General features: G+C 32.4%; 1 long non-coding RNA gene across 1 annotated transcript; it reads right to left on the reverse strand.

Moving 5' to 3' along the window:
- Positions 1 to 11386: 11386 nt before the first annotated feature.
- On the reverse strand, positions 11387 to 13148 carry LOC120264971. Its single transcript, XR_005537595.1, has 3 exons — positions 12771 to 13148; positions 12625 to 12690; positions 11387 to 11586 (listed from the first exon to the last, which is right to left on the reverse strand). It is a non-coding gene; the product is annotated as an uncharacterized LOC120264971 (long non-coding RNA).
- Between the last annotated feature and the right edge of the window lie 291 nt (positions 13149 to 13439).

The following is a 13439-nucleotide window of genomic DNA, read 5'->3' on the forward strand; positions in this document are numbered from 1 at the left end:
AAAGTGTTGTTATATTACAGATTCAAAAGCATGCAAAATAACATGAAGAAGAAGAAGAAGAAGAAGAAGAAGAAGAAGAAGAAGAAGAAAAAGACAAGATGAAGAGAAAAAGATGAAGAAGGTGAAGAAGATGAAGAAAAAGAAGAAGAAGAAGAAGAAGAAGAAGAAGAAGAAGAAGAAGAAGAACAACAACAACAACAACTTACGTGTAAATATCTTCACTTCAAGCTGCAAATAAAACAAGATGGAAGACGAAGTTAAAGCTTCAGCAACCAAATAAGTTGAAGCTTCAGCGACCAAACCGAGATAAACAAGGAGAAGTTCAAAAACAATGGCAAAAATGATAAGAAGAAGGAGTGAAATATCATCTCTTCTCTGACAAAAAAATTTTATTGGAAGATATGACAATACTTTACATTAAATGTGATGTGACTTGGAGTGAAACTTTTTGTTTTTTCTTCCATCTCACATGCGTACATGACCATTTGAGTCATTTTACCTCCACTTAACTGACGGAAGTAACAGCAAGAGCTAAAGAGAACTTGGCTTAAAAAAGGAGGGATCTAATGGGAAATGAAATTGTCAGAGGGACTGCAGTGGAAGTTTGAAATTTTTCAGGGACTTTTAAATAATTTTCCCTTATTATTATTAACCCGAGAATTATTAAAAAGGTAATTATTTTATTAATATTTTGATTATTATTAGAGTGGCAATTATTAGTAGTAAAATATTATTATTACAGTGAAAATTATATTAAATCAATTTTATTGATGAAATCATGTTCGAATCATGACTTTGATTGGAGCGCACTCTGTATGGAACAACATAGCTGGTGGGGCCATCCAGGCGATGGCAACATCTCGGTCTGTCCCTCACGCCACATCACTTGGTATCACATGAAACCCCTCTGGTCAAGTTTCACCAAGTCCAATAAAACCAGGTTCCCAGGGATGGGCGTCTCCGCTACAAGCGTGGCTACGTCGCCTGACACCCAAGAGAGGTCCATGTGGCTTACCGGCTGCCACTTAGACACGCTATAACCTTGTGTGTCCGCCCTCCCTTACCCCACTAAGAGGGACATCGGGGCACCGCAACGGAGGACAACATGGTTGGGGTCCACCATTCGGCAAGGGCGAGTTAGGGCGGAATAATATCTTTTCTTAAAATAAATAATAATAAAATAATTAAAATCATCAATAAAATTAATTTAAAATAATTTATTTTACTAATAATAGTAAAAATAATTTTAAATAATTCTACTTCAATAATTGCCACTCTAATAATAATCAAAATATTAATAAAATAATTTAAAATAATTACCATTTTAATAATTCTCGCGTTGATAATAATAATAATAATAATAATAATTATTATTATTATAATAATAATAATAATTCTAATTTCAAATAATATTTTTATTTAAATAACAATTTTTTTTAAGAAATTGGGTTAAAAAAGTCACAAATAAATTATTTAATAATTATAAAAGAGATGAGGGGTTAAAATGAAAAAATCTGTAATTAAAAATAAACTCCCGTTAGCACACGGGTGTTGATTAAGCGTTGATGATGGTACTAAGGGTTATTTTTTGACGAATAAAAATAGCTCTAGGCCATTTTGGCAATATTAAATTATATATATCAACAAGGAAAACCCTTTCATTTAATTCACAATGGTTGATGGTACTATGTTGTCCCCCTTGTGTGTAGCTATCATACGGGACCAACAAAAATAACAAGTGCTAGATTTTGAAACAATATTATGTAGTTCAAAAATAATTATTATAAAAAATACTTGATGAATATACTGAATTAAATAGATAACATTATAAAAGGTCCTCTAGGCACTTAAAAAAATCCAAAAATCAAAAAAATGGAAAAACCATCACAAAAGAAAAAGAAATAAAAAGAGAAACTCAATTTATTCTTTTTCAAGGTTTACTTGTTGCTATCTTAAAATCCTCTTACATATATAGTGTCTGTATTATAAAATTTTTGCAGCAACAGATTTGGATGCAAGTATATATTATGTGTTTTAAAATTATTTATTCTTGAGCCTATTTTCAGATCCTCTTGCATGCATAGTTTCTGTACAAGAAAGTTTTTACAGCAAATAGTTATATCCTAATGTTAGTTAATAACGGTAACAAGTATGTCGTCAGAGGTAATTAAAATTATATGAATTTAACAATTCATATTACGATAAAATATGTCTTTGCTTAAGAAAATCTGTATATCCAGATTTAGAGTTTTTAATTTATTTAGAAAAAATATGTAAAAATATGGCAAAAAGTATTGAGAAAAAAATATCTTTGAACAATATAAGTTGAGCAGCCAGGAGAATTTAATCCACGCAGATTATCAATTGGAGATGGAAAAACCAAATCAATATTTAAACCTTAGTCTTTCTACCACACAAGTTAATTAAATACTTCAAAATAAACATGATATTTTTATATAAAAATATTTGTGAGGCTCCTTTTGTTCTTACCCGGCTTTTAATTAAGATTGACTAATTAAAATATATGGATCACAAATCAAATTTTAATTTTTTAGATTTCAAGGGATTGTAAGTTCATGACTTCCATAAGAGGCACACCTCTAATGTTAATTAACCCAGATTAATGTATGAGAACCTCCGATTACGAACAAAGTGTGAATGAGAAGCAACAAACATGAGAGAAATTAATCTGATCAATTACATAAATTTGATTTAGAATACAAAATTAGAAAAACTCTAATTCTCATAATTCTACTTCCTAATCTCACTCTAGTTTTATATAATTTGCGTCTGTTTTGACTTTGTTTTATTCTAACTCTTCGCTGAAGATCACGCTGAGGATGTCTCCTTTGACTTTGTTGACCTTGGTCTTATTTTTCTTGCTTGTATCTTGAATATCAACTAGATTTCAAGTTGTGACTTCTTTTTGTTTGTGAATCACAAACTTGATTTCATTTTATTTAGACTTTTGAAAACTCCGGCATTTCACACTTGTGAAGCTTTCAGTCTTCTACTCATGATGCTCTTTGACTCTTTGACTTTTGATGTCTCGAGATTCATGAACTCATTTGTCTCATCATTTGACCTTTTCAAGCCTCGACTCTTCTATGCTTTTGAGCCTTAGCTTATGCATCTCGGGGCTCATAACCATTCATATGATTCGATCCATGACTTGATTGCTTTGACTTGTTTTTTTAAAGAATATTACGTGGATTTTTGAGTGGTGATCCCCAATTATTTTGTGCATCATAAACTTGATTTTTAGTTTTGGAGTTTAAAGGCTCGGTGTCTCACGCTTTGTGAAGCCTCTTCCTTTATCATTATCAATGAAGGTTTTTTTAAATTCACTTGAAACATTTTTTTTTTTGCTCATAACTTTTTTTTTACTGCGAAAATATTTTTTTAGACATCACTTAGGAAACTTTTTTACTGGTGGAGCTTTTTTAGTCAATTTGAGAGTTTTTTTTTTTTTGATATGTGAGGTGTGATCATCATTCAGTAATTTTTCTCCTTGGGAATGACAGCTTTTTCAAATGTGGATTTTAAGAGATTTTTACTTGAGAAGGTTTTTTTTTTACTCACTCAAATATTTTTTTTTATGAAGAGGGTCTCAATAGGTACTAAGGAAACTCTCACTATGGGGGTTCTCTACCACTACATTGGTGTTATATATAAATAATATAATGCATGTCCTAATCAAACTCAATGTCCTAATGGAAACCAAATCCCAATTTAATTTAAATTCTAATATATCCTAAACATAGATATATTTAGAATTAAAATTTAGATGTCCTAATCTTAATCTTAATTGATTATTTGGTTGTTTTGGACTAGAATGCAAATTCCAAGGCACACACAAAATATAAATTACAAAATTGCCCATGAGAACATATCTCGAGGCAAATGGAAAATTACAAAAATATCCTTGCAAACACATATCTCAAGGCAATCTCAAATCTTAGGATAGCCAAACACATATCTCGAGACAATCCTAAATTTCATTTAACCTAAGGACAGATCTCGAGGCTACTTGAGAAAATGCAAATACCGAGGCACCCAAACACATATCCCGTGGCAAATTGGATTTTTATTAATTAAATTTCAAAAAATAAAATAATTAAAAGAAAAGAAAATAAAATAAAATATTATTAGAAAAATTAATAAAAATTTTTAAATTAAATCTCATCCTCTTCTTCTAATTTAGTCAAGAGGCTATGATTATACGGGGATCAGATGAGGACGACTGGTCGCGAACTTAAAAATACAAAAAGGAAATTGGCGAAAAAGGAGGCGAGACGGAAAAAATTTTAAATTAAAAAGAAATAAAAAAATTTTCAAATTTCAAATTTTGAATTTGAAATTAAAAAATATATATATATATAAATTGTCATATATATATATATATATAATTTTTAAAAAAATAATAATAAATAATTAAAATTAAATTAAATTAAAAATTTTTAAAATTTAAATTTAAATTTGATCCTTTGTTGTGATCTCTCGAGATGAGAATAAGAAGGGAAATGATTTCTCGGGATGAGGATAAGAAAGGCGATGGTTTTTCTTTTAAAAGGGAAGAATTGAGGAGGAGAACGGGGAAGGTTTTGGAGATTCTTTAAAAAAGGAGAAAAAAAAGGTTCTCTTCTCTCTTGCTTATTCTTATAAAATATATATATACATATATATATATAAGAAAAGATCGCCCGCTGCTCATCTCCATTGCCGCTGCTCATCACTGCGGCATGCTTGAATTGCTGAGATAATGCCCCCAAACATGCCAGCTGCATGCCGTTGCTGCATTCCTTTGCCTTGGCATGCTTGAATGCTGAAATAATTCCATCAAAGCATGCCGTTTGACACTCTTGCTCACAGCTGCCGCTACTCGATGCTAGTCGCTTGTATCTCGCCATCGATGCATGCATTCACTTGGACCATCCCATTTAGCGCTTTCCTTGATCGTCTAAATGTGAGACTCCGGCATTATCCCTAATACCTTAGCTCTTGTCGACTTCCTCACTGAGCCTCACCCCATACGCACTACATCCCGGGAAGAATTTGCTCGCTAATTTAGGATGATCTCCGAAATGAGACATGTTTGATTAACAAATGATGCAAGATGTCACATTTCCCAATATTTTTCACATACTACACCATGATAAATGCATGTTTGCAAGGATGGGAGCCTTCGAGGCGAGCTCTACTTTGCCCATCTCTCACGGGCTGGTCTCAATCACGATACCTTTTCACTTTCAACTCTACGATCTCCGGTTACTATAAAGTCAAGGATTCCCATGGGGGATCTCGAGTTCTTGTCTCAATGTTGCGCATGGGATGCTCACGTGATGAGTTCTCTTACACCATTCTCATTCAAGGGCTACTGTGATCTCGTCGGTTAGATGAACCCTTTGAGTTCTTTGGGTTATGCAAAGGAAAAGAGGTTTTGCGAGATGAGGAGGTGTTGCTCTCGGAGTCCTCTAGGGAGTGGTTTGGTTCTAAATGTAGTTTGTTACAATGTCTTGGTTGATGGTTTTACGTAAGGGGAGGCATGATTGATGTTGCTTTTTCGAGACCATGGAATCCATGGGCGAGAACGGATGCCACCGTATACTTGAGCGTGCACTTCTCTGGTTGACGGATTATGTAGATAGGAGAAGCTCGAAGATGCATAATTGTTGTTCACCAAGGCAATTGAGAAAGGTTTGGTCCTTGGGGTTGTCACTTATAATGCTTTGATTCGACGATATTGTAAGAAGGAGAAGTCAATGCACGGAATAAGAATGGGCAAATCTTGAATAAAGAGAAAAAGGCGATTTAGGGATCACCCTTGAATTAAATAAACAATCTAGAAAAGAAGCTTAAAAAAATAAAAAGCCAGACAAAATTCATGAGCTTACGCAAGAGCTTTTATTTATCAAAAATAATGGTGGGACTTCAAATAAAGTAATTCAACTATTTCTAGTAGCATAATCGAGATATGTATGTAAACCATGAATTAGATATAGGAATGTTTCGGAGTCTGTGCAATGACAATAACCTCTCAAATTAATAAACAAATAATAAATAAAAAAAGGCATGTTATAGTCTCATGACATGCATAAAAAAATAATAAAAATAAAAATAAAAATAAAAAAGGCCATGCTATAGTCTCATGACATGCATAAAATAAATAATAATAATAATAAAAAATGAGTTCAATTATGCAAGAATAAAAAAATGAAGGGAAAATAATTACGTGCATGGCAAACAAATAAAAAAAATTGAGAAAGCATGCATGAAAATACATGGAGCTAAAACCATTTCCATCTTTTCAATAATGCATAAGTGCATAAAAAAATAAAAATAAAAAATAAAAATAAAAAAACAGTAAAAAAAATAATAAATAAATAAATAGAGAGAGTATGTATACATGCATGGGAATGGAAAAATGATGAAAAGTATAAAATAAAAATAAATAAAAAAAAACAGGACCCACCTTTGTGCATGGGACGAGAATGATGATGATAAACATGGAGTAATCTCAAGACAAACAAAAATAAAAATAAAAATAAATAAACGATAACTTACATGCACGTTGAATGAGAGGCATACATGCATTTTTTTAGAAACCTATACATGATTTAGCTTCTTAAATAAACTAAGGTGTTAATGGATTGTGAAGCAATGGAGATTTTTGGAAGGAGCCCAAAACTACCTTCTTGTATCATCAAGGATCTTGAGATAAAAATGGCGAATAATTCAATTAAGCACTACAACATTCCAAATCTGAGGCTTCGTTCACGAGGATGTCAATCTATGAGACAAGTCTTAGACACCCTCAAAGGATTAATGGAGTTACAAATAGCGAGATATGCATCGGGAACATTCTACTAGAGTTTGTTGATAAGATTTATGTACTTACACCTTCTTTAAAGGACAACAGGGATAACAATGAGGGATCAACAAAAGACGTGTTGAGGTATAAAAACTCAAAAATAATCCTTGTTGAGAGCTTCACGTATCAACTATCATAAGTTTTAACTAGCGGTGAGGGAGGGCGTTGATCGCGACTACAATAATATGAATTATGAAGAGCACTAAGGGTGTCGACAAATTAAAAAGATAGCATTGACAAGATTACTTGAAGCAATAAGAAGAATGATCAAGGAAATGGCGGATTTTTAGAAAATATATGGAAGATGGAAGCGAGATATATTTCAAAATGACATCTGATCGCGATGATAAAAAGCACGAGCGGTGGAGAATTTTAAAGCGATAATGAGATATACATCTCAAAAATCGCAACAAAACCTGACGGCGACAAACAACGTAGTAACAAAGGCACGAGCGTGGCGATGATAATATATATATATATACATATAAGTGATGTAATAAATATGTTTATATAATAAAATAACAAGATTTATAATTCAGCAAATCTTCTTGCTCTTACTTGTACTTTTTGCCCTGTAAGCGGAGGTTCCTAAGATTTCTATTCTAGGGGTAATTAGTAATAGAGGCTTGCCTCTATAAGAAATGACCAACAAAACAAATATGATGTTTGTGCTTCGATGTATCATCACGGTGTCTTTTTCACAAACATAATGACAGGAGCGCATATTTTCAATTCCCAGATTGGACCTCAGACATGAGTTGTTGGATTTTTCAGCACTCGAAAGAGTTTTCAAGAGATAATGAGGAAAATATCGAAAAGAGCTCTCTACCACACCATTGGACTCAGCATGAGACTTGTGGGCTTCATATCATTTTTCATTCACTCAAGAGACTCTAACGAGATAATGAGAAAACTCTACAATGGGAGCTCTTTACCACAACATTGGACTCAGCATGAGACTTGTGGTCTTCACATCATTTTCCACTCACTCAAGAGAGTCTCAGAGGTAATAAGAAAACTCTACAATGAGAGCTCCCTACCACTACATTGAACTTCAGCATGAGATTTGTGGTCTTCAAAATAATTTTCTACTCACTCAAGAGAGTTTCACGAGGTAATGAAACTCACCTCAACATGAGATTGTGGTCTTCAAAATAATTTTTCACTCACTCAAGAGAGTCTCAAGAGGTAATGAGGATACTTTCAAAGAGAGCTATCTACCACTACAATGAACTTCAGCATGAGATTTGTGGTCTTCAAAATAATTTTTCACTCACTCAAAAAAGTCTTAAGAGATAATGAGGAAACTCTCAAAGAGAGCTCTCTACCACTACATTTGACCTCATCATGAGATTGTGGTCTTGAAAATATTTTTTCACTCAACTTAAGAGTCTTAATAGGTAATGAGGAAACTCTACAATTAGAGCTTTCTAACACTACATTGGACTTCAGCATGAGATTTGTGATCTTCAAAATATTTTTTCACTCAACTCAAGAGAGTCTCAATTGGTAATGAGGAAACTCTTGAAGAGAGCTCTCTACCACTACATTGGACTTCAACATAAGACTTGTGGTCTTCAAAATAATTTTTCACTCACCAAGAGAGTTTGAAGAGGTAATGAGGAAATTCTTGAAGAGATCTCTCTACCATTACTTTGGACCTCAACATGAGATTGTGGTCTTCAAAATATTTTTCCACTCAACTCAAGAGAGTCTAATGAGGTAATGAGGAAACTCTCGAAGAGAGCTCTCTACCATTACATTGGACCTCAACATGAGATTATGGTTTTCAAAATATTTTTCCACTCAACTCAAGAGAGTCTAATGACGTAATAAGGAAACTCTCAAAGAGAGCTCTCTACCATTACATTGGACCTCAACATGAGATTGTGGTTTTCAAAATATTTTTCCACTCAACTCAAGAGAGTCTCAAGAGGTAATGAGAAAACTCTACAATGAGAGCTCTCTACCACTACATTGTACTTCAGCATGAGATTTGTGGTTTTCAAAATAATTTTCCACTCACTCAAGAGAGTCTCAAGATATAATGAGGAAACTCTCAAAGAAGGCTTTCTACTACTACATCGGATCTCAACATGAGATTACGGTCTTCAAAAATATTTTTCAGCTCAACTCAAGGCAGTCTCGAGGTAATCAGGGAAACTCTACAATTAGAGCTCTTCAACGTTATATTGGATTTCGAGCGTAGAGTTGGTGGTATTCAAAAAAATTTCCACTCACTTAAGAGAGTTTGAAGAGATAATGAGGAAACTCTCGAAAGGTCTCTCTACCATTACATTTGACCTCAACATGAGATTGTGGTCTTCAAAATAATTTTCTACTCAACTCGAGAGAGTCTGAAGAGGTAATTAGGAAGCTCTCGAAGAGAGCTCTCTACCACTATATTGGACTTCAAAATGAGACTTGTGGTCTTTAAAATAATTTTCCAATCACTGAAGAGAGTCTCAAGAGATAATGAAGAAACTCTCGAAAACAGCTCTCTACCATTACAATGGACCTCAACATGACATTGTGGTCTTCAAAATATTTTTCCACTCAACTCAAGAGAGTCTAAAGAAGTAATGAGGAAACTCTCGAAGAGAGTTTTCTTCTACTACATTGGACTTCAACATGGGACTTGTGATATTCAAAATAATTTTTCACTCACTCAAGAAAGTTTGAAGAGGTAATGAGGAAACTCTCGAAGAGAGCTCATTGGACTTAGTATGAGTTTATGGAATTAGGCCTGTAAATTTACAATAATACCCTCGACTTTCACTAGAGTCCCATTTTTTCTTCTGCATTTTTAACCCCTCTCATAAAATTTTTGCACATTAACCCTTTTGAATTTCTAAAATTTAAAGATTTATGTGACTAGGCACTCTAACTTTTCACTTTTTCATACTTCATCAAAAATTTGCAAAATAAACCCCGAAAACTCATCTTTTTCTCACTTCTTTTCATAATTTTGCAAATAAATCTAAGATCTTCATATTTTTCATTTTTGTGCTAATTTTTGAAATAAGTCCAAAAAGTTCGGCGACCACCATTCCTTGAAAAGTTTTTAAATAAACCCTTAAATACTTCCCTTTTCACATTTTTCATATTCTTTTGCAAATGAATCCTCAAAAAAAAATTTCTCCTTCTTTTTGTTTTTTTTAATTATTGTATTTTACCTTTTCTTGCAACTACATCTCTAAATATTTTCTGTTCACCACGTCTCCAATCTTATCAATCTTATATACTTTTAATATATGAGATCCATATTTATACTATGTTTACCTAAGTCCACACTACATTTTTCATTAGCATGTTAAGCTTGCGAATATTATTTTTTCCTAGCTAAACACGGATCTAGTTATCACATAAGAAGCCATTAACACAAGGGTCTCATATAAAGGCAACACCGGGAATAATGGAGAGAAGAACATGCCATGAAACCAAATATTTAACATTCAACCCTTTTTATTTGAGAAATTTCAAACAAGCATGGAAGTGCATGGAAAATCTCATGAGTGTGGATCTCAGGGCCAAAGGTTTTAATCATTATCTCTAAGGTTAAGAATAAAAACAAAAAATAAAATAAAAATAAAAAATAAAACAAGGAACAAACAAACGTACTCCTCTAATGAAACATGGAGACAATCATCACATGAATTGGATGTATATATATACTTATATGTATGGGCCCATTGATTTATTATTCATCTCATCACATTTAATGATTTTTCCACTCATATAAAATACGTTGTATTTTTACATGCACTCATGCTATCAATTCAATCTTCATGAGTTCACAACTATTTTTTTTTTTAAATTTGCGGAGCTTTAGTTGTTTCCTTTCTAGTCGATCTTTTTCTCCGTCAAAGGCCCGGTCTCGTCCTCTTCTCTATCTTCCCGCACTACACCAAAAAAGTATTTTTGAGGCGGTTTCAAAGCCCTATGAGGCGGTTATAACCGCCTCTATAGGTACTAGTGTTAGTTTTACCCGCCTCTAAACCGCCTCGTATCAAGCCGGCTCTATACTTTAGAGCCGGTTTCTATCAACCGTTGGGGTAAGTTTTATTTACGGAAGCAGTTTTTAATAAGAAGAGTAGAGGAGGTTATGACTGCCTCTATAGCTACTAAGTTTTTATTACCCTTCAATAGTTTTAGAGGCGGTTATAACCGCCTCTATAACTACTAAGTTTTTCATTACTCTTTCAATAGTTTTAGAGGCGGTTATAACCGCCTCTATAACTACTAAGTTTTCATTACCCTTCAATAGTTTTAGAGGCGATTATAACCGCCTCTATAACTACTAAGTTTTCAATAGTTCTTTAATAGTTTTTAGAGGCGGTTATAACCGCCTCTATAGCTATTAATTTCTTCCATGTTTATACTTTTAGAGGTGGTTATAACCACCTCTAAATTTGTTATTGAATTCAATTTTAATTTTTTCCCTATTAATAATAAATAAATTTGTTGAACCTGTAAATCAAAACCATAAATTTTTCATTACATTCAAAAATACCCTAAATTCAATTTCATTGACCTTTATTGACATGTTATGAGTTAAAGTGCAATGTTTTTTGAGTAATAACAAAATGTAAGAGGTTTACACTATTTATGTACTTTCATTACAAAATATTTTTTGAGTTAATTACACAAAGTAAAAAGCTTCATGTATCTTCATCTTCAACCCTCTTGATCTTTAACCATGAATTCTCCAAAATCTGCAAAAACATTAAAAAAAATCCAATCTTATTCAATCAAAATCCAATCTTGTATTTAGAATGACCAAATAAAGCCTACACACAATACACTAATTTTAAAAAACCTAATTGTAAATTTAATATTTTCAAAGGCAGAAAAATAAAAATTGGCAAGCAAAGAAACAAACAATCTAATAATGTCAATCAATGCACTTATTGAACCCACAAATGGTTAAGATAAATAAAAGATATTACACTGATGTTTAACCAAAATGATTAGTTGAACTAGAATACAAAACATTGAATATACAACGTCGGTGACTAATACAATTTATGCTAGTTCCATTTGCCACATTGTTTAGGAGACTTTTAGTAAGAACCACAAGGTAACATAATGGAACATGTTAAATGAGGGATTGGTAATCAGAACTATAGAAATCTAAAATCAAGTGACAATTAAGGAAAAAACCTGATAGGTTAAACAAAGTAAATAGAATTTCAAAATGGAATGTGTTATAAATCATTTGACCACATGATATATCCTAATCATTGAATGATGGCATAATGATATAATGTTTCTATTTATCATAGCTAGTCATGTGACCATATGGAAATTATTTAATAATATGCTCTTTGATTATGAACCTTTTTCTGTTGTTATCATAATTGATAGGGTGTATACAAATAATTATTTAAGGTGAAACATTTAACCAAATCAAAAGACTGAAATATATGGCATTCACATTCAGAACATAGTATCCTCCATTGGTAGCTTTTGAAATGACAAGCTAGTTTATATTCCTTGAAAATATTATAAAATATTAAAAAGTAACTAATCTTAAATTAGAACAACCTCAACCAGAGAAGTCAGCTAAAAATCATAACATTGAAAAATTAATGGCTTTAGAAACATGATAAACCAGTGATCACTTCAAGAATTGCAAGCAATAGTATCTCTTATTACATGAAAGATAAGCATCATAAACCATATCAGCCATATGATGAAAATTGTAAATTTTGAGAAAAAAAACTCTACTTTGAAGGTAATATTCAACAAACCTCTTGAGCCACATGATGTTTAGATTTTGTCCAGTGATATCAGTCAACAGATGCAACATCTTCAACCTATGGACATTATTACAAAAAGATGTTTTAATTTATTATGTAAGAATGAAAAGTAATAAAAAGTAAGACAAATAATTTACTTCCTCGGCGGGTGCTTTAGACATCCTATCATTTAAACTTCGTTCAGCCATAAAGCCTCCAAATAACTCCTTCATATCAGCCAAATCTGAGCTTAGCTTCTCATATTTATCCTTCATCTCAGCCAATTCTAATTTAACATTCTCCAACTCCGCTTTATGATTGTTGTCAGTAGTTGAAGCACTTGTGCTAGTGAATTTCGATATGACACTAAAATACCTACTTGGAGTAGGGCCTAATCCCAAACCACGCACCCTACCATTATGTTCAGCTCCATAAATCTTTTGAAATACCATTTCATTGATTTCATTTTGTTCAAAATTTGCACTTGAGCTTGTGTAACTAACTTGGAGATCATGTGCTGCTTCCTGTAAGTTCAACTAAATATTATTCAAAATAGAAAAATAAAACAATATCATCAACTGAAATGTTGAGTAAATAAAATAGAAATGATACATTTAAGTCTGCATAATGAAATATGGAATGGAAGCATGGGCAAATGTAAAAATAAATAAAATTATTGATAGAATAAACAGTAAAACCCAAAAGCACATTGTTAATTTGCAATGATTGGACATATCATTTCGGAAACATGACCATTAACACGGAAAATTATAAAAATTAGGCATCTCATCTTTTTAGAACATATTAAAAAGTCAAGCTATTCTTTT

Source organism: Dioscorea cayenensis, chromosome 1 (assembly GCF_009730915.1).
Source record: "Dioscorea cayenensis subsp. rotundata cultivar TDr96_F1 chromosome 1, TDr96_F1_v2_PseudoChromosome.rev07_lg8_w22 25.fasta, whole genome shotgun sequence".
In the NCBI taxonomy this organism is placed as follows: domain Eukaryota; kingdom Viridiplantae; phylum Streptophyta; class Magnoliopsida; order Dioscoreales; family Dioscoreaceae; genus Dioscorea; species Dioscorea cayenensis.